Consider the following 15,681-nt stretch of genomic DNA (forward strand, 5'->3'; position numbering starts at 1 on the left):
GGCAGTGACATAGCAATTACAATAGATGACGTTATACAGATTATTTATCAAATGGAAAAGGGCGCTAAGTGCAGCCCCAAGTTCAACAGTTTCTATGTGCATTGTATTTCGGTAAATATGCTTGAGTCCACGCAGCACGCGTTTAGGAGCATAGGGAGGTATCTCATAGATTGGGTTTATATAGTGTATGTGCCAATGAATGCACATCTTAATCCATGTTAAATTTAAAACATATGTACTATCTAACCAATATACTACTTTTTAGCTTGAGGCTCATTTGATCTGAGTGGTACTGCTATTCATCAGTGAGGATTCTGTAGCTATTTGCATTTGTGTGAGAACCTCCTAGTTAGCCTAACTAAAATTAAAAATTCAAAGAAAGGGTAATAATGAGAGGGTGGTGGGATAAAAAGGACGAGTGCAATGCATACAGTTGTTAATCTGCTCAAGTGCGCTTCTTGCTAACAAAAATTGTAGCATGTGTGACTCAACATATTTCTTTCACATACCTCTTCAGCCTGGACCAAGCCTATGAGATTGACATCGTCCACTCCATGTACTGCAGTAATAGTAGATTAGATCGGATATTGAAACCAGAGAACCCACTCGCACACAGTGTAACTCCTTTGTGGAGTCGCAGCAACTTCTCTGTGAATGTTCAAACTCTAGGGAACTCCAAAAGAACCTCATCAACTATAATATGTCTCAGGTTAGTGTCCCCTTCTATGGAGCTCCTAAGCAGAGTAATATTAAGATTTTTAGATCAAAACACGACAAGTTGACAATTTAGCACATTCCATTTGTGATGGCCATGTTACTGGTAACCTGGATATGATGTGATTAAGTGGAATGGACACAACTGAATCTAGTTGCTCAAAGACCTGAATATGGGGCAGGATCTGTGCATTATTCACTGCCAACATAGGAACAATAGCATAGTGGAGAAGCATATCTTGCCACACAACAAAGCCTGCGATTTTATTTATTTATTTATTTATTTATTTTATACGTTTTTATATACTGCGGACTTTACCCGAAGGTGTCAGAGCGCTTCACATTAGGAACAGAACTGATACATGAGGAGAACATTACAAGTAAACAAATTACAAAAGCAAACGTTAAGTTGCAAGAGGCAAAAGTGACAATTGTGAGCAAACAAAATACAAGAGGTAGCCAACGGTGCATTGCAGGAGGAAAAAGTGACATGTGTGCAGGTTACAAAAGCGTACAAAGTACAAGTAGAGGTATAGTACTGCAGTATATGGCAGACACTCAAACACAAGAACAAACGTTACGTAGGCAATGGTGGCACTTGTGCAAGTATCGAAAGCAAACAAAATGTAAGAGGTAGCAAACAGTGTGTTACAAGTGAAAAGTCACGTGTGCATGTTACAAAAGAGTACCAAACACAGGTAGAAGGAAAATACTGCAATAAATGGCAGAACACACTGGGAAGGCACTGCCAAGGTCATGGAGAAAAGGATTCACTATTATGGAAGGTTTTCCTTCAGATAATAGAGAGGGTGTGAATTAAATTTGGAAGTGTCTTTGAAGGAGGAGAACTTTAAGGTCAGTTTTGAAGGCCTGGGAGGAGGTGGTGGTCCGGAGCTGAGGCGGAAGTGAGTTCCAGATTCTCACCGCATTGCCTGAAAAGTATTAGGCCATCGATCTTTCCTTATTGAAAGTGGGAAGTTCCAGCAGTAAATTTTCCGCATTACGTCATGGTTTAGAGCCTCCAGAGAGTTTCAGTTTATTCGCCAGGTAGCGAGGAGAGGAGGAGTGCAAGGCTTTGTGGGTGATAAAGGCAGTCTTGTAGATAGATCCTGCCTCAATGGGAAGCCAGCGGAGGGTGGATAGAATGGGTGTGATGACACCAAATGTGCGGGCCGCGCTTGGTGCAAAGTCCATCACTCCTGTATGGAGGTAGCATTTGCAAAATCACACTTTTTATTTCATATGTTGATATGTTTCGTATTTGACGTTCGTTTACCAGGGCTTTTTGGAGCTGTGTAACATCCTAACACAAAGAATGGTGCCTTACTAATTAAACAGTTGGTCATTGCGGTGGATTTGATGTAGCATGCTGCCCGTGTCGGTAGGTGATTCAGTGCCCACATAGGGTTAGTAAGTGCTATATAAATGTTGCAGTACAATACACTGCCTTCTTGACTGCCCATGACCCATACTGAATGCGGATTTCTAACACCAATTTCCAATCAGAAGTGTCTAGATAAAGTTGTACATTAATTCGGTCCAAATCCAAGAAGCATGCAGGTCAAGTTTCATAAAACATAATTTATTTACAGATTCCACTGTTTTGCGTTCACTGAAAAACAGAAAAATAGATGTTGTACTCAATTCAGATAGTCTGCCCTTCTCTATTCATCTGCCAGATATAAAAAAATTTGTGAGGACATAATCAGAATACACAGGTTACAGCAATCTGCATGCGGACTGTGTGATTGAATCGCTTCCAGAATGAAATCTCCAGCCTCGGATTATTCCGAAAACACTTGCTACAGGAACTGCATTTACTCAAGAAGAATTATTTTTCACACCTCATTCCACTGAAGGAGGAGAGTGTGACTTAACTGTATATCCACAGATAATGAGATCTTTCCATAGAGCTACTGTACACTCATGGTAGCTCAAAGCAGCTCTCCTTTGGTGGATGCTATGCATGTTTTACTCAGAAAGTGACTGTGACAATAATTGGATTTTCTGCTGCTTGTATTTTTTAAAGCTATGTTTGCTGTTTTATATACAAGAGAAAGTATGTCGCAGACAGATGCAATTATTACTGGTAGGGTGACCACCTTCCTCCAGGTCATTACAGAGACTGTTTACGGTCCAGGACTTTTGTGTACTTTTGTGTTTTGGACTAATGCATTCTGGGTGTACTCTTGTTTTGCTTCTATTGAACTAATAAGACTAACACACCTGAAATTAATGATTTGTTGGTGGAAAGTTCAGGAGTGGTGACAGTGTCCCTAATGACCTGGAGCGAGGTGGTCACCGTAATTACTGGAAATGCTAATGAATTAGACCAATGATAATACTACTTTACTCTATTAACGGTAGTAATTCATTTTTGTAGTTTTGCTGCAGGCAGCTTTAGCCGCATGGGGCAGACGCATTGTTACCAATACTAATATTTTTTCTTTTGATTAGCTGTAGGTCTGCCGCTTACTCATGCTTCCATCACTTTCTTTCTATTTCACTTACATACACCTCATTTGATGACTTTCTCCCTGTTTTTGACATTGTTCCCCATCTGGAGAATTGTGGTTTTGCCATCTTCCAATTGGATGATTTGTATCCTTCCAGAGATATTTTTTATCTGCATGTTACTATACCATTTCACAATTATCAGTTTATTACAGTTGCTGTAATTGCTTTCCTCCTTCTAGCTTGCCTCTTTTTAGGTATTGCTTAGCGTTGCAGCACGTGCTCTGCTCGCTGGCGAGAGATATTATGCTAAACAGTGCCCTGCCATTGGAAATGAGTTTTTTTTGTTGCCGCCCTTTCACCTTTTGGGACGGCCCCTCCGGACTGGATCACTTGCTTCACGGCTGTCGTGAAGCACTTTCTTATCTTCACGAGGCGTGGTATATAAACAAGCCGTGATCCAGTCCGGATGGGCCGTCCCAAAAGGAGGCAGTGCTGCAGGCAGGCACAATGCGCTCCACCCGTCACTTTACTCCCTCCCTCTCGCTCCTCCCGCTCTGCCTTAGCGCCGTACCGGTCTCTCCCTCTATGTCGCAAGATAGCCAAGCTTCCGGAGCTTGCGGAGCTGAAGATGACTGTCTCACTCTCCTCAGTGCCGTGGTCTCATCTCATACTGCTCTTCACCCTCTTTCATTCCTCACCGGGGGGCATACTCGCTCTCTTTCCTGTCCTACTTTCTCCCTTGGGCCTCCACCGTCCCCGGGTCCCATCTCTGTCTGACCACGCGCTGGCGCTTGCTCCTTTGGTCTCTGTTCTAATCTCTCTTCGCATTCTCCTCTTGTTTCCGGGCTCAAGCCCCACCTGAAATGTTGTCCCTTGTGCTATGGTCCCAGTTCCCCCCCCCCCGGGTCCTCTGTCCCTTCAACCCTTTCCTGCCCACTAGCTGTGTCCTTCTCTAGCCTCACACTTCTCCACACGCCGCCATCATCTTTAAATTCTGTTGCTGGAGCCATTCTGTGCAGCCAGTAGTATTTAAAGCATCTGGTGGGGTACCCAGGCTTTGAGTTCAAGCAGTGGTGCTGTGGCTGTTTCCAGACCCCCAAGCTGTACTACGACTGAACACCCCGTCCCTAGCTTAAGGCCGTTTTTTTGCAGGCAGCAGCACAAGGCATGATGGGATTTGTAGTATGGTTTTCCCCAGTATAGGCTCGGGCCTATAAAACCAAGAACTCTTAATGCTGCTGCTAAGCAGTTCATTACATTTATTTATTTATTTTTTTAATTTGTAGAGCGCGAACAAATGCCCGTGGGCGTCTCGGCACTATAGACTCAGTGCGTGAATCTCCAGATGCTAGTTCATGAGATGGATTACTGGTTGAACAACCAGGTCTTTAATCTTTTACGAAATGAAAGGAGAGAGTGACTTGACCTAATCCACAGTGGGAGGACGTTCCAAAGTCGGGCTGCAGTGACCATGAACCGTCTGTCTCCCCAGGAGACTGTCTTTGTCCGCTGTACTATTAATTGATGCAAAGTCGTGGATCTCAGTTGTCTAGGAGGGCAATAGAGTGTTAACTAATCTCTAAGAAACTGCGGACCTTGATTGTGTAATGCTTTAAATGTAAGGCAAAGTGTCTTAAATTTTATACGATTTTTGATTGTCAACCAGTGGTAGTTCCGGATCGTTTGGGCAATTGGTTTAAATTTGGGGGTCCTGGAGAGCAGTCTTGCCGCGGCATTTTGTATCGTTTGCATTTTGTTGACAACACAAATGTGTGCATTGGCAAATAGGCCATTGCAGTAGTCCAGTGAAGATAATACCAGTGTGCTTACCAAAGTTTTACCGGCACTGTCTGGAAGGAACGGGAATATTTTTCTTATGAGTCTTAGCTTGTGAAATGCTGTTTCTGCTATTTGATTGGCGTGGGCGGCGAAATTGAGATGTTCATCGAAAACAACTCCCAAATTCCTAACCTTTGGGACAGGATTTGGCAGAGTTCCAAAAGATGAAGGCCACCAGGCGGGTGACCAGCCTGGGGAGAATTTCCCAAAGATAACAACCTCCGTCTTCTCGGAGTTGAGTTTAAGGCAGTTGGAGGCCATCCAGTCTCCAATTGCCAACATGCCTTCTTGGAAGCGCTCTGCCACCTCTTCTCCATCATTATTGATGGCGAGGACTAACTGGGTGTCGTCGGCGTAAGAAGTAAGGCTCATCCCATATAATTTGAAAACTCTAGCTAGGTCCGACACATAAATGTTAAAAAGTGTCGGACTTAGGGATGAGCCCTGGGGAACCCAGCAGGGTAGAGACAGATCAGCCGACTGGAATGGTCCTAAGGTAACAGACTGGGTTCTTCCAGATAGAAAGGAGGCAAGTAGGTTCTTTGCTTCCAGTTAGATGCCCATTTTTCCGACACGGTCGATCAGGATGGAGTGATCGACCGTGTCGAAGGCCGCGGATAGGTCCAGCAGTACAAGCACTGCTGTTCCTCCCTGATCTCTAATGACTCTGATATCGTCGGCCGCTTTAATGAGCGCCGTTTCCGTGCCGTGGAATTTGCGGAACCCAAACTGGGTGTTGTCCAGCAAGTGGTGTTCCTCGATGTATTCGGACAGCTGGTGATTCATAGCTTTCTCTGCTACCTTTGCTAAGAAAGGAAGGCTAGCTATTGGTCTGTAATTTTTTAATTCGTCTTTATCCAGATGCGTTTTTCTTAGAAGTGGTTTTAAAAGAGTGTTTTTCAACATGTTTGGATAAATCCCTGATTTAAACATGGCGTTACATATTTGAGTAATTACATGTGTTAGTAAATCCATAACAGGGGGAAAATGTTTGGTGGACAGGGGTCCAGAGCCGATTCAGTTTTTATGAGTTTAATAATATCTGTTATTTGTGACTGTAATTTCTTTAAATTGGGTTAGGGCACAAACATGGGGTATAGTACAGGAGGAATATGTAATGGCGTTGTCCTTGGATGAGAAAGCTAGGTAAATGTCGTTAACGTTTGTGTAAAAGAAGTTAGCCAAAGCGTCGCAGAGAGATTGGGATGGAGGGGGGGCCAGATCGGGGGCTTTCCCTACTAATTGGTTCACTACGTTGTAGACTTGTTTATAGGAGTTCTTTGCATTTACTATTTGTTCGCTGAAAAACTTCCTCTTTGCCTCGGTAATCATGTTTTTATATTTGGCAAGTGTCTCCTTATAACGGGATTTACTTTCTGAATCATAGGATTTACGCCAATGTCTCTCAAGATTCCTACAAATTTGTTTTTGTTTTCTAAGATCTTCCGTAAACCAGGGTGCAGAAGGCGCTGTCCTATTTCTAGATATTGTTTTATATGGTACCAGTGCCTTCATGGCATTGCCTAACCATTCCGAATATTGATTCATGGCTATATTCGGATCTGCGGAAATAGTAGGGCAGGTATTATCCAATAGTGCTCTAAAGTCTGCATTATTTATGTCCTTCCAAACCTTAAAAGGCTCACAACTGAGAACACCCGGTCTGTTTGTAGGAACATCATTGATTGAGATTGTGCAGAAAATGGCATGATGATCAGACCAAGGGAGCGGGAGGATGTCTTGTATATGGATCCCTTTTAAATTAGAAAAGATGCTGTCCAGGGTGTGACCGGCCTTGTGTGTGGGTGAGGTAACCAATTGAGAAAGCCCTCGGGTTTCCATATCGGACAATAAAGCTTGTGTTTCGTTGTTGTCTAGTTTATCTAAATGGAAATTAAGGTCACCTAAGACCGTAAAGGAATCCTCGATTACTAGTGATTCAAGCATTGTATTCAAATTTAAGAGGAATTCTGCGCGTGCTCCAGGCGGTCTATAAAGGACTGCTCCTTTGAAATTATGCGAGGGGGTCAGCGTGATTGCAAAATGGATAGCTTCAGAGGTTGGTGAGGGTACAGGAGACGTCCTCACCGTAAAGGTGTTACGGGCAATAATTGCCAGACCACCACCCTTCTTTCCCTGTCTGTCCTGTCGGTAGGCCTTATATCCTTGAGGAACTGCGACCACTAAATCTGGGTCTGAAGCACTATCCGTCCATGTCTCTGTAACAAATAGTATGTCTATGTTCCTGTCCATAATGAGGTCTGCTATATCCTGTCTATGCCTACCTAACGAGCGAGCATTAATAAGTGCTGTTGATATATTTATGATTTTTTTGTTACTCGTATTTCTGGGGTTGACAGTATTCTTGAGGGGAGGTAGTGAGAACTTGCAGTGAGGGCAGCTGATAATAGCAGACAGTGGAATATGCTCCAGGTCATGCTTTAGGCAGTTACTACCTGGAACTGGTCGGAGCTGCATAAGTTCGGCTTTGGAATAGGGGATCTGGAGCTGCCTGATGTGTGCTGGATTGGGTATGAGAGAGGGGCAAGGTGACATGATAGTCCTTGTGGAGACGCCATCCTGTGTTAAGATAGGGCCAATAGGTAGTTACCGATCCAGGGTCTTCTGGCGGCCTGTTTAACACTCTGTAGACTCAGTCTGGTTCTGAAGATAAACTCTGCATCTGCAATTGTGGAGCAGCTGCTGTATGCAAGGATGTCTCTGGCCGGTATCAATCAGCCGCAGTGCGGGCGGAGCCACTCAGATGAAAGGGGAAATTAGGACACAGACATATAACAACTATATGAGGGAAACCGTCATCTAACCCGTAGCGCTGGAGAAGAAGCTGTTGGAGCTCAGCAACTCGCAGCAGAGCATGCAGACGTTGTTCCTTAGGCTCATCCACCACAGGAAGCACTCTCCACTCATCGTCACCGCATGGGAGCGCGAGCTGCACAAATGTAGAACAGCCCACTAGGAGGGGGTGGACCAGAACCATGCACATCATCATTTCGCAAGCCCCTACACACCACATTATTTTACAGGCCACTACACACAGCAGCGTATAACACACTTATCTTCTGCCCGAAAAAAGAGTGGTATAAACAATATGACCACAAGGCTTGCCACAACACTTCCACCTTCACCAACTGAAATGCGGACGCTGTCGCCACTATAGCTCCCACCTCGAATCCAGACGCAAACACTAGCTTCACTAATACTTAATTATTTAGACCTCTCCCATGGCAAACGCATTTGCCAAGACCAACAGCCGTGGCCCGTGGAGGGAGTTCGGTGGGGCAGGGAGGCGGTGCGGGGGAGGGGCTAGGGTGGGGGTGGTAAACAACGGAATATGGATTATTGCAGGTAAGTAAACAATTTAATAAATAAAACGAATGTCGCATTGCGTGCTGCATCGCATTTTGCGATGCAGGGTGCGCTACAAAATTCGTTTTATTTATTAAATTGTTTACTTACCTGCAAATATCCATATTCCGTTGTTTACCACCCCCCCACCCTGCCCCTCCCCCACACCGCCTACCTGCCCCACCAAACTCCCTCCATGGGCCGCAGCTGACGGCCAATGCTAATGCTCAGTGCCGATGCAGAAGGAGCTGTGCGTAGCAGGCGGTAGTGTTTCGACTCTTTACATCCACCGTAGCCCGAACACCCTATGTTGCCCTCAATTCCCAATTCCCCTGCTGTCTTGCACCTTTAAAGCTCAAATGTATGTCCAGAGCTTTTAATCCAAACAGTGCGCATCCTATTTTCATTTGACCCAACACCTTATTGCACCAGTGTGCCTTTCCATGAGGAGAGTTTGCAGGTTTTCACAGTTCTCAGCAGCGGATACATTTTTGCACTGCGCGCATAGTGGAGACAGCTGTTGAGATCAAGTATGGAAATGTATTATTCTTGATTACTGTTGAACCTTTGTGTCCATTAACTAGTGTGTGCTGAATTGGTCCCTTTTGCAGTAATGAACTGAAGAGCCACAACCGGTTTAAGGGCTAGAGCCTGGTGATAAGTTACAGCCCTTATCACCAGGTGCGACATTTGTTGGAGTGAGTGTTTAAACTGATTTCACACTGTGAGTCCCGTGCTAATTTGTGAGGCTGACGGCCTCTAGTACAGTTAACTGCTTGATGGCCAATGATGATATTGTTATCTCCCAAGTGTACAGCAACATGTCCATTAACAGGTATAATTAAATAACCAAGAAGAAGAAAAAGAGGAAATCTTTTACACGGTCCAGCGCACATCTTCACCAGAGATAAATCCATAAATAAGTGTAGTGTGTTGTTTCTCCATGCCACTGTATTCCGAGTCAAAATGGTGCAGTCAAGATCACCAATTGTTAATGGATGGTCCTATTCTTGGGATGTAATCACCCTCACCCACCTAGGTGGTATGTTTCATCATCGGGCTTGCTCCTTGCTGAGCTGGCACTGCAGTACACAGCAAGCCTCCAAAAGCGGAACTCAAGCGGGTATCTTTTTACTTCACCCTGGCCTGGCGTTTGCCATGGCGCATTTGAATGCCCTTCAATGCGGGTTGAAGGGAGAGGTGGTGGTGTGGTAAAAATTGGCTCTGGGAAATTCCTATTCTATACGTCTTATTCCTAGCGAATGTCTATGCCCAATTTAAAAACAAGCTTTGGCATAGCCAATAGGTCTCGTCTTTGGGACCTTATAAGTGTTTACCCATGCAACAGTTGATGTTGTTGCACAAAGGATATTGTGCTGCATAACTAAATACTTATAAGGTCCCAAAGGCAAGACCTATTAGCTAAGCCAATGCTTGTTTATCTCTGTACCCTGCCTCTGACTCAGTCTCTCTTTATCTCTATTCCCCCTAAGGACTCACCATGCCTCCATGCATGTTTCTCCTCTGACATGTCTGCCTTGCTTCAGGTCTTCACTCTCTCTCTTCTTAGTCTTTATCTTTTCCCTCACTCTGATTCATTCCCATGCTGCTCATTTACTCTCTCTCTTTGTTCTGTCTCTCCCCCTCTCTCCTCTGGACTTACCTACCATTGGTTGGCATCTGTCTCTCTCTCGCTCTCTCCCAACTGCATCACGCCTTGCCCCTTAATGTAATCAACAACAAGCATTGGTTTACAAATCAAGACTGATAGTTTTTTCCAATGTTTGCTCTTTACTTCATGCACAGACTTCATAGCACTTCACAGGAATAGGAAGTGTTACTATTCAATCTCAGAAGAAAATAGGTCAGTGCAGTAAATGTGTTCCGCACATTTAATCACCCTTTATTTTTCACTTTTTGACTGCCCACATTTGGACTTTTACAGTGAGTGGGTCTCATTAACTGGGTCTCCCTCAGGGTAAATTTGGTTGAAATGGATTGAGAGTGCTAACTGTTAGTGTCTGTCTTTTAAGATAAGGTCTGCAGCTGGGCAGGCAGGATAAGAAGTTCTGGGCTTGTTACACACAAACATGTATGCACATGAGTATGAGGGCTGAGCCTGCAGAACTACTGTCTAGCTGAGCCTGGAATCTGCACAATTGTAGCCTCTCAAAGAAGAGACCCTACAGGGATTGGTGCTGACCTAGTATAGGTCTTAGATTGTGAATGGGCATTCATGGTGTACATCTGTAATGATTACTGAACAGTCTATGTGCTTCACTGAATTACACATTATGAGCTAAATCTGTTCCAAAGCCAACAAGCTAGCCCTGTTTTGTTTTGGAGGGTCGGCAATTTCAAAATGTGGCTGGCCCTCAATTTCTTTTTTGCAACTCACACACATTTTTATTTTTTTTATTTTAATTTACCATTCTAACATGGCTATCAACCATGTTTGAATGATGCTGGAAATGGCCCTTTCTCCAGGGTAACCCCCAAAACATTTTGCCTCCTTCTCCCCTTTTTGCTGTATTCGTTTGCGTTGACTCTAGGACTCTGGACACTTTACCATATGCTCTGTACTTAAAACATGTTAACATTGCCTTAAGCAAAATTAGCATATTTACTCTACTTATAATTCACTAGTAAAGTGCACTATATATGAACAGGGCCTGTAAATTAAATGCTACAAGTGGGTCTGGAGCACTGATTATGCCACTCACTTCTGTAGCCATTTAAACCTGTCTCAAGCTTGCCACTGCAGAACCTGCATGCACAGTTTTAAACTGCCATTTCGACCTGAAAAGTTAACCTACTTGCCAGGTCCAAACTATCCTTTTAATTGCATGCAAGTCACCCCTAAGGTAGGGCCTAGGTTGCCCCACCGGCAGGGTGCAGTGCATTTAAAAGGGAGGACATGTACATTTGAGTCTTACATGTATTGGTAGTGAAAAACATCTAAATTCGCTTTCACTACTACAAGGGCTATCTCTCCCACAGATTGACATGGCTATTGCCTTAAAACTACTTTTAAGTGTAATTTTCCATTGGAAGCATATAGGAAATTGGAAGTTGGTGTCTCTGGACACACAATTTAAAAACACATTTTTTGTAAAGTTCTTTTTATAAAATTGCAGGTCTGAAAATGCCACTTTTAGAAAATTGCATTTTCTTACTTGAACCATTCTGTGCCTCTGCCTGACTCTGAATACACTACTGGGTTAGTGTGACAGCTGGGCTTTGTGCATTTCCTCTAGACATCACACAAAGGGGGTTGGGGCATGATGTTTGCATCCTGATCGCCTATCACCAGGCTGATGGGCCTTCCCGAGGTAGATTTAGAGGGAGAAGCGAACACTTGCACCTGAATAGGGCTGTGCCAGTCCCCACACAAAGACCTGTATTCGCCCCTGTAGTGTGGGTGAAGCCTGTGTAGGAAGGGCAGGAATCTTGTGAGGTTCAAAGGCCTCTTTGATGTCTACCACACTTCATAGGCACATTTGGGTATACATACAGGACCCCTGACACCCCTAATTCATTTCACTTTTGGGGTCCTGAGGAGAATCAGTCAGGAAGAGGAGCTGCGCTGTCAGAAGGGACTACCACTTTGCTAACTGCTCTCCTATGTTGGCCTGCTGCCTGCTGTTTGCTGAGTTATCAGTAGGGACTGCCAATTTGCAACTTGCTCTGCTGTGCTGGCCTGCTGCCTCTTGCAATTTAAAGGACTAAACCTACTCTACAACCTCTTAAACTAAATTAACACCAAGGGCTTGTTGGCTTACCCCCTATTCACAAAAGTCTCACAGCCATAAAAGACTTCTCTCGCACAATAACAGATGTTAGACTCGGCTAATCGTGAGTTTGACCCTACTAGATTTTCCCATGGCCAGTCTTGGGCATCTTACAGCGTGCCTGGAGCCGTTTTCCAAAGACAAGCAGGAACCAGCACTGTGCGCCGACTTGAAACTTCCTGTGTCCACATTGCTGATCGCAGACTGTCACGGGTACCTGGTTTCCCCAAAGCCACATTGCCAGAAGCAGTTCAGCGTGGCTCAGCACACCCTGCGTTCATCGGAGTGAGGAGGGCCAATCACTGCACAGCTCTAATCCCCACATAGGTCCTAAAAAAGAAGGACCTCTGCACCAGCCCACGTTGCATTCAACAGCCGCATCAGACTCAGTTGCAGCTCGTCACTGCATCGCTAAAGTCCCCGAGGAAAGGTACTGTGAACGCTGACCTGCACTCCAGTGAGCGGCCCAAAACCGAGTGGTTAGTTTGGTCTCTAATAAGCCTGATATGACATTCTGCCCCTAATACTTTTTGGAGCACTGCTTTCATGCTCTGTTATTGGGGAAACCCCTTATGCCTTTCCTAGTATTACTGTAAAGGACTTAATAGAAACGTATGTGTTTGCAGCACAATGATTGGATACCTTCTTTAATAATTATAACTTGAGAAATACTTATTGGATTTTTGTCTTTCTTAATTAGATAAATATTCCCTATTTTTCTAAACTGGTCTGGAGTCTTTTTTGTGGTGTTTTCACTGGGTTACTGTAATGAAAGTTTGAACGAATACTTTACACATTGCCTCTTAAATTAAGCCCGACTGCTCTGTGAGGTTTATTTAGGTTGTGTATCTGACTTACCCTGACTAGAGTGATGGTCCCTACTTGGACAGGGTGCATACCTCTGACAACCAGAGATCCCGTTTTCTACCAAATGGTAAAAAAAATTTGCCACCTAGTGTCATGTCGAAGTGTAAACATGTTTCAACCCACACACATGTGCATGTGTCAACATACAGTTGTGCCCCTCTGTACAAAGCTTGGAATGGATCTTTTCAAATTAAAAAAAACCCATTCCCAGATTGACAGCCAAGTATGTGCATACATCTTGACATCTTCTCGAATGTCACTACCAACAAACACTGGCAAAGCCAATAGCTCAGAAGCTGAGACCCATATGCTTTGCCAATGATTGTTATTAGTGTCACCTTTTTAATATAAATTTATAAGCATTTTAATGTCATGAGCTGGGTAGAGTTATCACCCATTTAACAAATCCAGCACTTCCAGTGGACGTTTTGGATTGGATGCCATGTTAACCAGCTGATGAATCCCTTTGTAGTCTTGCCTAAAGATAGAATTCGATTACATATAGTATACATGCATTAGGGTTCAATTCTGTCTCTTACTTTAATGGGATAACTGTATTCATCCCTTGTCATTTATTCAATGGTTTTGCGCTCAACTTATTGTGTGGCCCACGCAGTGGAGTTCTGCTTTCTTACAATTTTTCATTTGGGCTATTGGGTATTTTTCCATATGTAATGCCAGGGACCTTTCGTCTTCATTTTACTACGCTTGTTTGTTTTTTGTGGCTTGATGTCAGCAAACTGCAACAGCAGAGCCTTGCCATTAAAACACTGCCTCATACACTACCACTAATCTGGTCCGCTCCTGTGCCAGTCCCTACACCCTCTCTATCATGAAATTGATCCCTAACCTACTTGTATATCCAATGCTCTCCTGCCCCTTCACTTCCTGCTCCACGTTTCTCCCACATCTGCTTGCTGTGTCCCCATCTGCTCATCCAGTTCTCTCTCACCAATCCGGTTTCTGCACCTATTTCTTGTTGTCATCAGACTTATTTTTTATTTTCAAATTACTCTTCCAAAATTTCTGTTGGAGATCTTGGACTATTAAATTAATAATATAAAGTGTACCAGAAATCAATTAAAGATTACCACCCACGAATGTGCATGTGTGTGTGTGAATGCAAAGTTAGCCATCTTGGTTTTTGTTAAAAATATTACAAAAATTGTTCCGAGATGGTAACTAGTGCATGTGTGTGGCCATCTTGGAATGGTTTTTGTCAAGGTGTAACAAACATCCTTCCAAAATAGGTGCCTGTGTGCCTGTGCATGCAGGAGGACTTATAGACAGCCAATTTGAAATGGTTTGGTATTCTTCATGACAAAAACCATTCCAAGATGCCAGTCCCTGTGTGTTCATCCACCACCAGCCACCTTGGAAAGAATTGTTAAAGACACTTAGATGTTGAAAGCAAGACCTATAAGCTTTGCAATGCTTTTCACATTCTGCTTCAATGAGTCACACGCTTACCCATCTTTCCCCTCCAACGCCGCTGTCCCTCACAACTTTATCAGAACTATTTATTATTGGTAATGAGTACGGTGCATCAAGGACAGATCGAGAGCCTGTGCTAATTGCTTACTGCCTGACCCTGCTTCCAGCACTGGACTGGACGGCGTTGAGGAATGTGGGCAAAAAATGGATTTCAACAGAGTACGAACACGTTGAACCTGTCTGCGTCACAAAGCTGACACAAACAGTGTTGAACTGGCATTTTCTGTTGAACGCAAAGCATATTTTGTGCTAGACAGTAGCTCTAAAGTAATACAATGTGAACTATGCTCTACTCTGCTGCAAGGAGGATGACGCTCGATGCAAAGCCTTAACTACTAAAAAGATAGGCTATGGTTTTTTCAAGTAATTGTTAGTGGTTTTTAGCAAGTAAGTACAAAGAGAAAGCAATAGCAGAATTGCATAATCAATGATGCAGGTAGGAAAGTGTTGATTGGTTGAAAATGTTTACATATGACATATATTGATAGAGCAGTTAAGGTCTATCATATGCAGTGGTGCAGATAGGAAGCTGTTGATTGGTTGATATATTTTACATATAATATATATTGATAGAGCAGATATGATTTATTAGAGCAGCTAAAAAGCTAGTGAGCATTGAGAGGCTATAGTTTAAATACATGACAATGTTCCATCTAAATCAAGCAGAACCATCAACGGTGTACTCGCTGTAGCAACTTACGGTTGTATGATGCATGTATCACCTACCATTGTACTATTACACAATATAAACAGAAAACCAGACATTAGGAAAGAGTAAAGAAAAGAAGAAAGAAATGAAAAAAGATGGAAGAACAAAACCTTACTTAAAGAAATTATAAAGGTACACTTAGGTGGTCAACAGAGGCACTCCTTGGATGTCCATGCTGAGATTTTGGAGTGGCTCAGCTAATGACTTATGTGAGCAGTTTAAGGGTTTTATTATTTGGAGAGGGAAGACAATCCCTCAGGGGGGTTTAAATGCCGGTGAGTCTAGCATGTCCCATATTAGACCGCTATGGAAAGTGTTGTAGGGTTGTATTATCTGCACCCCTCAAGAAGGTTAGCCATTCTTGCCATATTTTGAAGGCTATTTTTTTAAATATATTTCCAGTTACACAGAATTATTTTACATGCCAGAGTGAGCATCAAGACA

At 43.5% G+C, this 15,681-nt stretch overlaps 1 protein-coding gene across 1 annotated transcript in view; it reads right to left on the reverse strand.

The window, feature by feature from the left end:
• DNAH9 (dynein axonemal heavy chain 9) overlaps nt 1–15,681 on the reverse strand; it is a 1,695,107-nt gene that overhangs the window by 421,666 nt on the left and 1,257,760 nt on the right. The gene's annotated exons all lie outside the window — the stretch shown is intronic.

This window comes from Lissotriton helveticus, chromosome 7 (genome assembly GCF_964261635.1).
Source record: "Lissotriton helveticus chromosome 7, aLisHel1.1, whole genome shotgun sequence".
Taxonomy (NCBI): domain Eukaryota; kingdom Metazoa; phylum Chordata; class Amphibia; order Caudata; family Salamandridae; genus Lissotriton; species Lissotriton helveticus.